A 13,740-nucleotide genomic window follows, 5' to 3' on the forward strand; every position below is an offset into this window, starting at 1 on the left:
TGTGTTTGCGTGCATCGGTGGGGCTCTTGGTCGTCGGGCGAGTATGAAGGGGAGGATTCTGGGGGTGCAATTTACTGCGGGTGACCAGAAGCCACTAAAAATAAAATTAGATGGCACAACTGGTGGCGGCAGTGCCCCCCCCCCCCACATCATACATTACATACATACATACATACATACATACATACATACACACATCACACATACACTCACACCATACACTCACACCATACATACATCCTACATACACCCGCCGCTGCCCCCCCACATCATATACATACACACAACACACACATCATACATTACATACACACATCACACACACTCACACCATACATATACATCATACATATGCACACATCATACATACATACATACATACATACATACACCCACCGCTGCCCCCCCACATCATACATCACATACATACACACAAACTTAGACAGACATCATACACACATTATACATTACATAGACATCATACACACATTATCCATTACATACACATCACACATAGACATCATACACACATCACACACTCACACCATACATATATACACCATACATATGCACACATCATACATACACCTGCCGCTTCCCACCCCCATCATACATTACATACACATCACACATAGACAGACATCATACACACATTATACATTACATACACATCACACATACACTCACACCATACATATACAACCACCCTTCCTGTCGCCGCTGCCTGCATTCTCTGCCTCCTCACCTGAGCCGCCATGAGTGGACATCAGAGCTGTAGTCCTGGCCGGTGTGAGGTTACATGGATTTGAAAATCTCCCCTCCCCCGCTCTGTTTTCCCCGTGCAAACATGCAGCCTCCCTGTGGTGGATTACGTCCTGTGGAGACGGGAGGGGGGAGCTGTGTGCCGAGCTGTCTTACGTCCTTTCTCTCCCCGTTGTCTTGTGTAGAGCTGCATCCTCCGGGAGGGGAGATAAGGGGGCTCTGCAGTCAGCTGGAGGCCGCCGCCCCCTACATACACTCTGAGCGCCGGTGTGAGGTGTAGACTTGCATCCGCTCCTGCGCCTCACACCGGCATTAAAGAAAAATAAGGGGGAAGTCGGTCTGTCCCTGCTAGCCCGATACAGGGCTAAATCTATAAACAATTCACCTGCCCGGCACCCAAAACTACTTGTCCCGGGCGTCGGGCTATAGGATTTCCACATCCCTGGTGAATTGTGAGGGGGGCGGTCAGAATGTCTGACTACCAAGTCTTTTAGGTTGTGTTCTTCCATCTGTGAAAGTTTTTATATTTTAAACTTTCTGGTTTTGTACCAATTTAATCTGTGGAGCAATTGCAAAAGTAGAACTTCTGAAAGTTAGAATTGGCTTTTTATAAAAGATTTTTACCATGAAGGACCCAAATAAGCTTTTACGGGATAGATAAGGGTCCAACTGCTATGATCTCCATGAATCATGAGAACAGGGTCCTGTGTACACCAGTCATGCGGTGAGGTCTGCCCGGCGCTTCAGCTGGGCAAGAAAAGTGGTTTAATAGTGTTACAAATTACTGCCGCAGCAAACACATGTAGTTGGGTTTATCTTACTATGACCTACAATATTTGATATCTTTTATTAGACCCCTCGCATGCTACAATGTAAAGTAGTGAGAGCACAGCCTGTAGAACAGTGTTTAATGTTGTGTCCTCTCAAAATGCCTCAACACACACCCATTAAAGGTAGAAACCTTTTATTTTATTTTTTAAATGAACTGGTGCGAGAAAGTTAAACAGATTTGTAAATTAATTATATTTAACCTCTTAAGGACCCAGGACATACTAGAACGTCCTGGCACCCTGGGCTTTAAGGACCCAGGACGTACTAGTACGTCCTGGTGTTTCTCCGGTCTCTGGTGCGCCCCGGGCAGAGATCGGATGCGGATGCCTGCTGAAATGCAAACGCCGAGGGGGGCCATGTGCGATCTGCAGCGATACCGGGCTGATCGGGTGTCTGGGACCCGACCGCCCGGTAATTTTGCATGATCCCGGCTGTCACAGACAGCCAGGACCATGCTAAAGTATAGGAGCGAGGTGGCAAGCCGGCCACCTCCTCCTATACCCTGCGATCCGTCGGTTAGTTAACCGACCAATCGCAGGGGGGGGGGGGGGGGGAGGGGGGGGCGGTTACTTCCTCCCGCCCTGCCTTGCCCTTGGAAGTCCGGAGAGGACGGGAGGAAGACCGGAGGACGCGGCGGGGGACGGGGGAGTGCTGGGGACCGGCCCCGGTACTTACCTCATCCCTGAAGACCCGGATCCCGGCGAGGAAGATGGATTGTTACAGCGGTTCTGACAAACGCAAAAAAAACAAAACCCCACATGTGACCCCATTTTGGAAACTACACCCCTCACGGAATGTAATGAGGGTAGCAGTGAGAATTTAAACCCCACAGGTGTCTGACAGATCTTTGGAACAATGGGCTGTGCAAATAAAAATTTTTGTACAGCCCACTGTTCCAAAGATCTGACAGACACCAGTGGGGGTAAATGCTCACTGTACCCCTTGTTACGTTCCTCAAAAGGTCTAGTTTCCAAAATGGTATGCCATGTGGAGGTTATTTTGCTGTCCTGGCACCATAGGGGCTTCCTAAATGCGACATGCCCCCAAGCAAAATTTGCTCTCAAAAAGCCAAAGATGATTCCTTCTCTTCTGAGCATTGTAGTTTGCCCGTAGTGCACTTCAGGTCAACTTATGGGGTACCTCCATACCAAGAGATGGGGTTACAAATTTTGGGCGGGTATTTTCTGCTATTAACCCTTGCAAAAATTTGAAATTTGGGGGGGAAACACACATTTTAGTGAAATTTTTTTTTTTACATATGCAAAAGTCGTGAAACACCTGTGGGGTATTAAGGCTCACTGAATTTCTTGTTACGTTCCTCAAGGGGTCTAGTTTTCAAAATGGTATGCCATGTGTGTTTTTTTTTTTTTTTTTGCTGTTCTGGCACCATAGGGGCTTCCTGAATGCAACATGCCCCCCAAAAACCTTTTCTGAAAAACGTACTCTCCAAAATCCCCTTGTCGCTTCTTCTCTTCTGAGCCCTCTACTGCGCCCGCCGAACACTTTACATAGACATATGAGGTATGTGCTTACTCGAGAGAAATTGGGCTACAAATAAAAGTATAAATTTTCTCCTTTTACCCCTTGTAGACCAAATTTTTGAATTTTTACAAGAAAATGCGAGTGTAAAAAATGAAGATTGTGAATTTTCTCCTTCACTTTGCTGCTATTCCTGTGAAACACCTAAAGGGTTAAAATGCTGACTGAATGTCATTTTGAATACTTTGGGGGTGCAGTTTTTATAATGGGGTCATTTGTGGGGTATTTCTAATATGAAGACCCTTCAAATCCACTTCAAACCTGAACTGGTCCCTGAAAAATAGTGAGTTTGGAAAATTGCTGCTGAACTTTGAAGCCCTCTGGTGTCTTCCAAAAGTAAAAACACGTCAATTTTATGATGCAAACCTAAAGTAGACATATTGTGTATGTGAATAAAAAAATTTGGAATATCCATTTTCCTTACAAGCAGAGAGCTTTTAAGTTAGAAAAATGCTAATTTTTCAAAATTTTCATCAAATTTGGGGGTTTTTCACCAAGAAAGGATGCAAGTTACCACAAAATTTTACCACTATGTTAAAGTAGAATGTCACGAAAAAACAATCTCTGAACATTAATAACTCTGGAATGCTTTTACTTTTCATTCTGATTCAAAGTGACAGTGGTCAGATGTTCAAAAAATGGCCTTGTCCTAAGGTGTAAAATGGCTGGGTCCTTAAGGGGTTAAAAATCTTAATAATTTTAGTACTTTTTAGCAGCTGTATTCCACAGAGGAAATTCTTTACTTTTTGAATTTTTGTGTTGTCCACAGTGCTCTCTGCTGACACCTCTGTCCATGTCAGGAACTGTCCAGAGTATCATAGGTTTGCTATGGGGATTTTCTCCTGCTCTGTACAGTTCCTGATATGGGCATCAGGTGTCAGAGTACACTGTGGACAACACAAAAAAGAAATTCAAAAAATAAAGATTTTCCTCTGTAGCAAATAGCTGCTAAAAAGTACTGAAAGGACTAAGAGTTTTTAATAGAAGTAATTTACAAATCTGTTTAACTTTCTGGCACCAGTTCATTAAAAAAAAAAAAATGTCTAAACCTTGGCAACAAAAGTAAGTACACTCTCTTAAGTGGAAATATCCAAATTGGACCCAAAGTGTCAATATTGTGTGGCCACCATTATTTTCCAGAAAGGCCTTTAACTCCCTTTTGGCCCAGCTGGTTCATGACCCAGTCCGTTTTTTCAAATCTGACATCTCTTTAAAGGGGTATTCCAGGCAAAAACTTTTTTATATATCAACTGGCTCCAGAAAGTTAAACACATATGTAAAAAATCCCTAGGAACACTTTATTAAAATCATGGAAGAACAAAAACAATGACAGGTTCACATTCAAAAACACTAATATGAACGAAACCATTAAAAAAGCGATTCACAAACATTGGTACATAGTGCAACAAGACGAAGATTTAAAAACTCTAACAGAATCTATTCCAATAATTACACACCGTAAAAACATAACTATCCAAGATTTCTATAACTGACAGATTCTCGCCCATTAGGGAACTTCGCTTGCGGCTCTTGCAAACAATGCAAAAACTGTTTGAAATGTAATACAATCAAGTTAGGAGGATGTAACCTCCAAGTGAGACAATTTATTTCCTGTAAGACAAGCTATGTAGTCTATTGTCTGATTTGCACATGTAGACGATACTACGTAGGGAAAACTATTCGACCCCTCTACCATAGAGTAAGGGAACACCTAAAATCAATAACTACAGGTGTAGGGGCACCCCGTCTTATCGCTCACATGCGCGAACAGCACAATGGTAATCCTGATGAGATCAAATTTGCAGGAATCGAACGCATTGAAAATGCCCCCAGAGGAATTAATAAGCACCAACAGCTCCTGAGAAGCGAATCCAGATGGATCATCCGGACGGATGCCACGGGCCGTTAGGACTCAATGATAAACAGGAGTATGGTGCTTTATTATGAGTATACTGTGCTATGAATATTGGTTTCATACAAAAGGAAGTTGCTTTTAACTATGCACTAACTGTTTTGTAATGTATTAACATATTATAGTTATGAACCAATGACCTGTGGCTTACCTGCAGCGTCAGGAGTGATCACCTGTTTTAAAAGCACTCCCCTTCCTGTGACCTCACTATCCCGGTCTGACGAAGCGCTTCAGCACCAAACGGTCCGTCACCGAGAGGATACCCCGCGTCCTAGTCTACTCCCCCTGCTTGTCTTCCGTGGTGATAATCCTAGAATAAAGTTTCACCTGCAAAGAATATCTGGGTCGGTGTGGTGAGTTGCTCCGTTTCTCTATACCTTCTATGCTTAAGATTTGTAAATTACTTCTATTAAACAATCTTAATCCTTCCAATAGTTATTAGCTTCTGAAGTTTTCTGTCTAACTGCTCAATGATGATGTCACGTCCCGGGAGCTGTGCATGATGGGAGAATATCCCCATAGGAACTGCACAGCTCCCGGGACGTGAGTCATCGGAAAGCAGTTAGACAGAAAACAGCAACTCAACTTCAGAAGCTAATAACTATTGGAAGGATTAAGATTTTTTAATAGAAGTAATTTACAAATCTGTTTAACTTTCTGGAGCCAGTTGATATATATAAAAAGTTTTGGCCTGGAATACCCCTTTAACCCCTTCAGGACCAAGCCCATTTTGGCCTTAAGGACCAGAGCGTTTTTTGCACATCTGACCACTGTCACTTTAAACATTAATAACTCTGGTATGCTTTTAGTTATCATTCTGATTCCGAGACTGTTTTTTCGTGACATATTCTACTTTAACATGGTGGTAAATTTTTGTGGTAACTTGCATCCTTTCCTTGTGAAAAATCCTAAAATTTGATGAAAAATTTGAAAATTTAGCATTTTTTCTAACTTTGAAGCTCTCTGCTTGTAAGAAAAATGTATATTACAAATAAAAAATTTTTTTATTCACATATACAATATGTCTACTTTATGTCTGCATCATAAAAGTGACGAGTTTTTACTTTTGGAAGACAACAGAGGGCTTCAAAGTTCAGCAGCAATTTTCCAATTTTTCACAAAATTTTCAAACTCACTATTTTTCAGGGACCAGTTCAGGTTTGAAGTGGATTTGAAGGGTCTTCATATTAGAAATACCCCATAAATGACCCCATTATAAAAACTGCACCCCCCAAAGTATTCAAAATGACATTCAGTCAGCATTTTAACCCTTTAGGTGTTTCACAGGAATAGAAGCAAAGTGAAGGAGAAAATTCACAATCTTCATTTTTTACACTCGCATGTTCTTGTAGACCCAATTTTTGAATTTTTACAAGGGGTAAAAGGATAAAATGTATACTTATATTTGTAGCCCGATTTCTCTCGAGTAAGCACATACCTCATATGTCTATGTAAAGTGTTCGGCGGTCGCAGTAGAGGGCTCAGAAGCGAAAGAGCGACAAGGGGATTTTGGAGAGTACGTTTTTCTGAAATGATTTTTGGGGGGCATGTTGCATTTAGGAAGCCCCTATGGTGCCAGAACAGCAAAAAAAAAACCACATGGCATACCATTTTGGAAACTAGACCCCTTGAGGAACATAACAAGGAATAAAGTGAGCCTTAATACCCCACAGGTGTTTCACGACTTTTGCATATGTAAAAAAAAAAAAAAAAAAAAAAAAAAAATTTCCACTAAAATGTGTTTCCCCCCAAATTTCACATTTTTGCAAGGGTTAATAGCAGGAAATACCCCCCAATATTTGTAACCCCTTCTCTTCTGAGTATGGAGGTACCCCATAAGTTGACCTGAAGTGCACTATGGGCAAACTACAATGCTCAGAAGAGGAGGAGTCATATTTGGCTTTTTGAGAGCAAATTTTGCTCGGGGGGCATGTCGCATTTAGGAAGCCCCTATGGTGCCAAAACAGCAAAAAAAAAACACATGGCATACCATTTTGGAAACGAGACCCCTTGAGGAACGTAACAAGGGGTACAGTGAGCATTTGCCCCCCACTGGTGTCTGACAGATCTTTGGAACAGTGGGCTGTACAAGTTTTCATTTTCACGGACCACTGTTCCAAAGATCCGTCAGACACCTGTGGGGTGTAAATTCTCACTGCACCCCTCATTACATTCCGTGAGGGGTGTCGTTTCCGAAATGCGGTCACGTGGGGTTTTATTTTTTTTGCGTTTGTCAAAACCGCTGTAACAATCAGCCACCCCTGTGCAAATCACCTCAAATGTACATGGTGCGCTCTCCCTTCTGGGCCTTGTTGTGCGCCCCCAGAGCACTTTGCGCTCACATATGGGGTATCTCTGTAGTCGGGAGAAATTGCGTTACAAATTTTGGGGGGCTTTTTCCCTTTTACCTCTTGTGAAAATGTAAAGTATAGGGCAACATCAGCATGTTAGTGTAAAAAATTACATTTTTTTACACTAACATTCTGGTGTAGACCCCAACATTTCCTTTTCATGAAGGGTTAAAGAAGAAAAAGCCCCCCAAACCTTGTAACGCAATTTCTCCCGAGTACAGCGATACCCCATATGTGGCCCTAAACTGTTGCCTTGAAATACGACAGGGCTCCAAAGTGAGTGCGCCGTGCGCATTTGAGGCCTAAATTAGGGATTTGCATAGGGGTGGACATAGGGGTATTCTACGCCAGTGATTCCCAAACAGGGTGCCTCCAGCTGTTGCAAAACTCCCAGCATGCGTGGACAGTCAACGGCTGTCCAGCAATACTGGGAGTTGTTGTTTTTCAACAGCTGGAGGCTCTGCTTTGGAAACAGTGGCGTACCGGACGTTCTTATTGGGGGAGGGGGGCTGTGTAGGGGTATGTGTATATGTAGTGTTTTTAACTTTTTATTTTATTTTGTGGTAGTGTAGTGTTTTTAGGGTACAGTCACATGGGCGGGGGATTACAGCGAGTTTCCCGGCGCAAAATTTGCTGCATCTCAAGATGCGAGAAACCCACTGTAAAAGCCTTGCCCATGTGAATGTTACCCTGTACATTCACAGGGGGGGGGGGGGGGGGGGGTGCACCAGCTGTTGCAAAACCACAACTCCCAGCATGCATGGTCTGTTAGTGCATGCTGGGAGTTATAGTTTTGCAAAAGCTGGAGGCACACAGGTTAGGAAACACTGAGTTAGAAACAGACAATGTTTCCCAACCAGTGTGTGTCCAGTTGTTGCAAAACTACAACTCCCAGCATGCCCAGACAGCTGAAGGGCATGCTGGGAGTTGTAGTTCGGCAACATCTGAAGGGCCAGATGTTGCTGAACTAAAACTCACAGCATGCCTGGACAGACAGTGCATACTGGGAGTTGTAGTTTTGCAACAGCTGGAAGAGCACAGATTGGAGACCGTTATACAATGGTCTCCAAACTGGGGCCCTCCAGATGTTGCAAAACTACAACTCCCAGCATGCCCAGACAGCCAAAGGCTGTCTAGGCATGCTGGGAGTTGTAGTTTTCAGACTCCTAGAAGCAGCAGTGAAGATCTTCACTGCTGCTTCTGAGGACCATATACTTACCTGCCGGTCCCGTCCGCCGGTCCCCTGATGTTCCCCCCCCCTATGCCGCAGGTCCCCGCAGCCATCGTCCCCTGTTCTGCTCGACTTCCAGGGGCGGGCAGTGCGGGGGATCTCAACTTTCACCCCAGATCACTGTGATTGGTCCACAGGGACCAATCACAGTGATCGCTGACCAGGACCATCAATGGATGGTCCTGGGGGTGAAGCAGAAGTTGTCCCCTGCTGGAAACAGCGGGACTTCTGCCAGTTAACCCGTGCGATGCTGCGCATCGCCGGGTTAACTGAATGTCATTTATAAACGCCGGGATGCGCGAACGCACTGCACAACCCGGCGTTTATATATGACATTCTGCGGGAAGGGGTTAAGTGGTAATAACTTTGAACTGCTTTTACCTGGCAAAGTGATTAAGAGATTTTTTTTTTTTGAGAGATATTGTACTTTATAGCAGCTGTAAATTTTTGTTGATACATGAAGCTATTTTTGTGAAAAACTCTAAAATATTGTGAACAACTTTAAAAATTTTAATTTCTCAGTTTGAAACTCTCTACTTGCAAGATAAATAGTCATGCCAAATTTAGTTAATTCACATCCACAACATGTCTATGTTGGCATCATTTGTTAAACATTCATTTACTTTTTTACAACATTAGAAGGCTTATTATGAGCTTTTTTTTAAAAATGTTCTACAAAAGTTTAAAATCCATTTTTATTTTTGGGAACAAAAATACACACATTTTTTTTTTTTACTTCTGCACAACAGCTCCTTTACGGGACACACACACACTGCGCTGCTCAGGATTTTTCTGTGTGAAAAGCTGCCATCAGCTATTCAGATTTGACTAGCTGATAGGAGCGATTGCTGTGAGTGGAGGGACGAACACCCCCCACCCCCCCAGGTCCCAACGCAAAATGGCTGGCTATCAGTGATATCCACCATCTTACCGGGCGCGGCGGTCAGAAAGGGGTTAAGGGGTACTCCACTGGAAAACTTTTATTTTATTTTTTAAATAAACTGATGCTAGAAAGTTGAACAGATTTGTAAATTACTTCTATTTAAAAATCTTAATCCTTCCAGTACTTATCAGCTGCTATATGAGGTGTCACCAGTGAGCACTGTGGTCAGGCAGAAAGGAAATTCAAGAAGAAAATAACTTCCTATCATGCTCTGCTTCAGTATTGTATTGCCGATTGTGCTGCAGCTCAGTTGCAGGGTCTCAGCAATCTTCTTATACCCTAAGCCACTATTTAGGAAGAGCAACAATTATTTTTTTCAGACCCTTAGTTCTTTGCCATAAGGTACAATGTTGACTTTCCAGTGACTAGTATTAGAGCGTGTGAGAGTGATAACACCAAATTAAAGAGATGTTTCTCATGCACACCTGAGAGCTTGTAACACTTAGGAGTCACATGACACTGGGAAGGGAAAATGGCTGTAGGGGTGTATATCTTGTTGCTAAGAAGTGTTGTTGTTTTGAGGAGACCTAACATTAAAGGGAATTTGTCATTCGTGTAATCCGTGCTAACATGTTGGTACAGGCTGGTATTGCGGGTGACATTACGGATACTTGCCTACCCTGATCTGTGGTCCAGTTTGGTATGCTCCTCCTTATTCTGGTGGCAGGCTTGCAGCCCCAAGCCCGCTCGCCGTCAGACCCAGCGAAGAAACAGCAGTGATGCCAGTGTGCTTCTACCGTGCACCAAGTCTGACGCCAGAATAAAAACCATAACTGACAAGCTGGACCCCAGATTGGGAGGAGGGATTATCGTTAGTGTCACCCGCATTACCAGCCTATACCAACACATTCGTGTGGGTGACACTGATGACAGATTTGCTTAAAACGCTGTTATCCAGGCTGCACTCTACACACTACTTCACATTTGTAGCACAGTGTCACTTCTTTAGCGTGGTCACATGAAAAAATATAAAATATATCGAAAATGTCAAAAGTGAACTCACTTATTTGAGGTACTGTAACTGCTGGTGTCTGCACCTCTGTATCTTGTGCAAAGCTAGAATTCCCTTTTATAGGGGCGGGGGTTCTGAGATCATAGAAGTAAACTTACCAGTGTACTTGCCTCACCAGTTCTCTTGGTGACAATGTGGTCATGTGACTCCTCAGGTTGACCAAGGACGCTGCTAGCATAAGAAGTGTGAAAATCAGTAAGGTTGGGCTAAACAAATATCAGTATAAGTTCATAGCTGACCTCAACAAATCTCTTGCTCCAATCCATGTTGAGACTGTGTATATGAGTGCTGCATTGTGACATGGCTCTGTTGGGTTTAGGCACAGTCCTCATTCAATCCAATGACCTGAGTGTTGTCAGATAGTGACTACATTGGGTAATTTTCTGGATCACGGTAGACCACGGTTTTCAGTCAGAAATGCTCGAAAATGACCCAAATGTAGTTACTAGTTGACTACACACTGGTTTAGGTCTGTAAGGTGCCCCCATCCATGTGCATGTTATATGTAAGTAAGGGAGGCAAATTATAGTGACCAATCTCATGTCATTGTACCACAGACAGGGGACGTTTGTATGGGTTAGGGTATGTTCACACTACAGAGGGTGAACAGAATCTCCGCTCGCAGAATTCATCGAGCATAGATTCAGACTGGCAGCCGCTTGCGGCGGTAGGACTGCGCGGCACTGCGCCGTCACCATTGACGGCTATGCAGTGTTTGCGGACTTAAGCGCAAAGAATTAACATGTTCTTTCTTTGCGTGGAACAATTTCCACCACGGAAATTCCGCAGTGTGAACGGGACTTGCGGAAATCCATCCACACTGATGGTAATGTTCATTGTGCAGACTCTTACTCGCGGAATCCCGCGGGGATTCCGCAGTGTGAACATACCCTTAAGCAGTAAACTTTGCAAGGGTTGCTGACTTACTAGATGATGGTACTGCTGGGAAGAGGAGCTGACCTGTTGGGCCTCTGCCCTCATTTGGGAGTACTATTGTCTGTCATTTTTTATTTTTTTTGCCTGCTGTATACCAATAGCTTGGTTTGTTTCCCTTTACAAGTAACCACTAAAGCCCCATAAAATGTGCCATTAGGTCAGGGTTAGTAGTCCATCTATAAAGATTGTTTTAATAGTTCATCATGGGGATCATGTGGACACAGAAGTGGCGCAGTCGTTGTAGTTGGTGGTCATTCCAATCTTTGCTTTTTATCCCCGTTGGATGCCACGGTTGGTGAGGTGTTCCCCTCTGTCATTGAAACATAAACATTTTGATATCGATCGCGAGGCAACCACATTCACTGACTCTGTTGATTTACTTTAGTGCCCAGAAACTCCTTATGTTGCAGGCTCAGACACTAAAACTGAATAAAACATAAGAATTTTATTTCAGATTCATAAAAAAAAAGCGTAGAACAACTTCCTCTGTCAACCAGGGGCTAGGTTCACACTAGGGATTTCCTGATACCGTTTTTTCAGACAGAACGAGTACCGATCATTGATAAAAAATTTTATTAGGGAAGGGAATCTGTAGATTGCATTCACTGATCAATGCTATGCCATAGCAGTGATCAGTGTTATTGGCACTCCATTAATACTGCCTGCCATGACTTGCTGCAGTATAGGAGCAATGATCTGACTGTGCGATAAGGGACCTCCATCTGCACTCTTAGCTGATAGGGAAACTGCAATTTCACCGTCGTTATTCCAATCCGCATTAGCCACGGGTCCCGGCTACGACGAGCGCTCCGCTGCTGAGTGCGCTGCATAGTTCGGGTAGCGTGCACAGTGCACCTCCGTGATACCTGCCGGCGTGGTACCTGGGACATTTGTAGGAGTAAAAGTACTTGTGCAAATGTCCAGTGTCTGTACTGACACAGATTCCAGTATCTGGACATCCCTTGTTCACACCTCACTGGTCCTGACTTGCTCCATTAATCTATGGGAAGATTTAACGAAACTTGAAGAGTGGTGTAATTGTCCATAGCAACCAATCAGATTGCTTCTTTTTTTTTTTCCAGAGTCCTTTAAAAAAAAAAAAAGCTATTTGGTTGCTATTGGCAACTGCACCACTATTCCCTACAGACATTGATAAATCTAGCCAATAGGATCGGTTTGGACTAGTTGGTGCCTGATGTGCAACAGACCATCCGGCTGTCTGATGGAGCTGTAATGCAGATGTGACCCTTGCCTAATCTGTAAATTTTTGTGTGTTTGAACATACAGCATGTGTTAAAATGTTTTAAAATAAAAATCCTTAAAGTACCTGTCATTATGAAAAACCTTTCAGATGTCCCAGCTATGTTTTGATTGCCGGATATCTGAGTGTCCAGACTTCTGCCAATCGGGAGAGGGAGCAGGGGGAAGTCTGCGCTGGCTTGCTCTGTGGAGAGTTGCTCTTTAGTAGTCGGGATAATACAGAGGAAGGAGGACAGCCACAAGAGGTCACAATGCAGGATGGGAGTTGTAGTCTGCTGCACACATGGGATGCTATTTAGGCCATGTCTACTTGTTCCTATGGAGATCATGAGGAGAAGTTATGTGACAAAAAAGCAATGATACATAAGTGTGTGTGTAATATCCTAGCATCCTTTGTTCATCCAAATTTCACAATGCACTTTTAACAATAAGATTGGAAAGCTTTGCAGTTTGGTGGCAAACCCACATGTCAGCATGGTTATCGACCTACTGTTATCCTGCCTGTGAAAATGAGACTGCTGAGAAGTGACCTCTATATAGCAGGAAATTTTAGCCTATTGTGAGGCTCAGGGGTCAGAACAAACTGCAATAATTCAGGATAATTCTTTAATACAAACTGACTTTTCTGCATTCTTCTGTAGTAGTGCAGTCTGGTGCACTCTTCAGTGCAGCAAATGTCAACGTCTACCACCTAAATGGAAGGTTGGTGCATGCTTTGGGTCTTCACATCTGATACATTGGCACATTTTTGTTAGTTTACCTGAAATCGAAACTGCCTGGTTTTGGCCAACTTTTTTTGTGGGGGTGGGGTAGTTTTTAGAAGAGCATTTTATTTTTAAACTGACATGTTCTTTTTTCTGTAGGTCACTATGATTATGAGAATACCCTGTTTATAGAACCGTTTTATTTTACTACTTATAATGTGAAGGGGGATATCCAGCTAAAAACCAGTATCCCCTGTTC

General features: G+C 43.3%; 1 protein-coding gene and 1 long non-coding RNA gene across 7 annotated transcripts in view; one reads left to right on the top strand and one right to left on the bottom strand.

Annotated features, from left to right (window-relative positions):
- USP9X (ubiquitin specific peptidase 9 X-linked) overlaps positions 1-13,740 on the top strand; it is a 197,839-nt gene that overhangs the window by 16,316 nt on the left and 167,783 nt on the right. The gene's annotated exons all lie outside the window — the stretch shown is intronic.
- Positions 12,859-13,740, bottom strand: part of LOC130356871 (uncharacterized) — an 87,637-nt gene continuing 86,755 nt past the window's right edge. Inside the window, exon 4 of the long non-coding RNA XR_008889020.1 lies at positions 12,859-13,093. This is a non-coding gene — a long non-coding RNA (uncharacterized LOC130356871). The remainder of the gene's footprint in view (positions 13,094-13,740) is intronic.

This window comes from Hyla sarda, chromosome 2 (assembly GCF_029499605.1).
Source record: "Hyla sarda isolate aHylSar1 chromosome 2, aHylSar1.hap1, whole genome shotgun sequence".
NCBI classification, from domain to species: Eukaryota; Metazoa; Chordata; class Amphibia; order Anura; family Hylidae; genus Hyla; species Hyla sarda.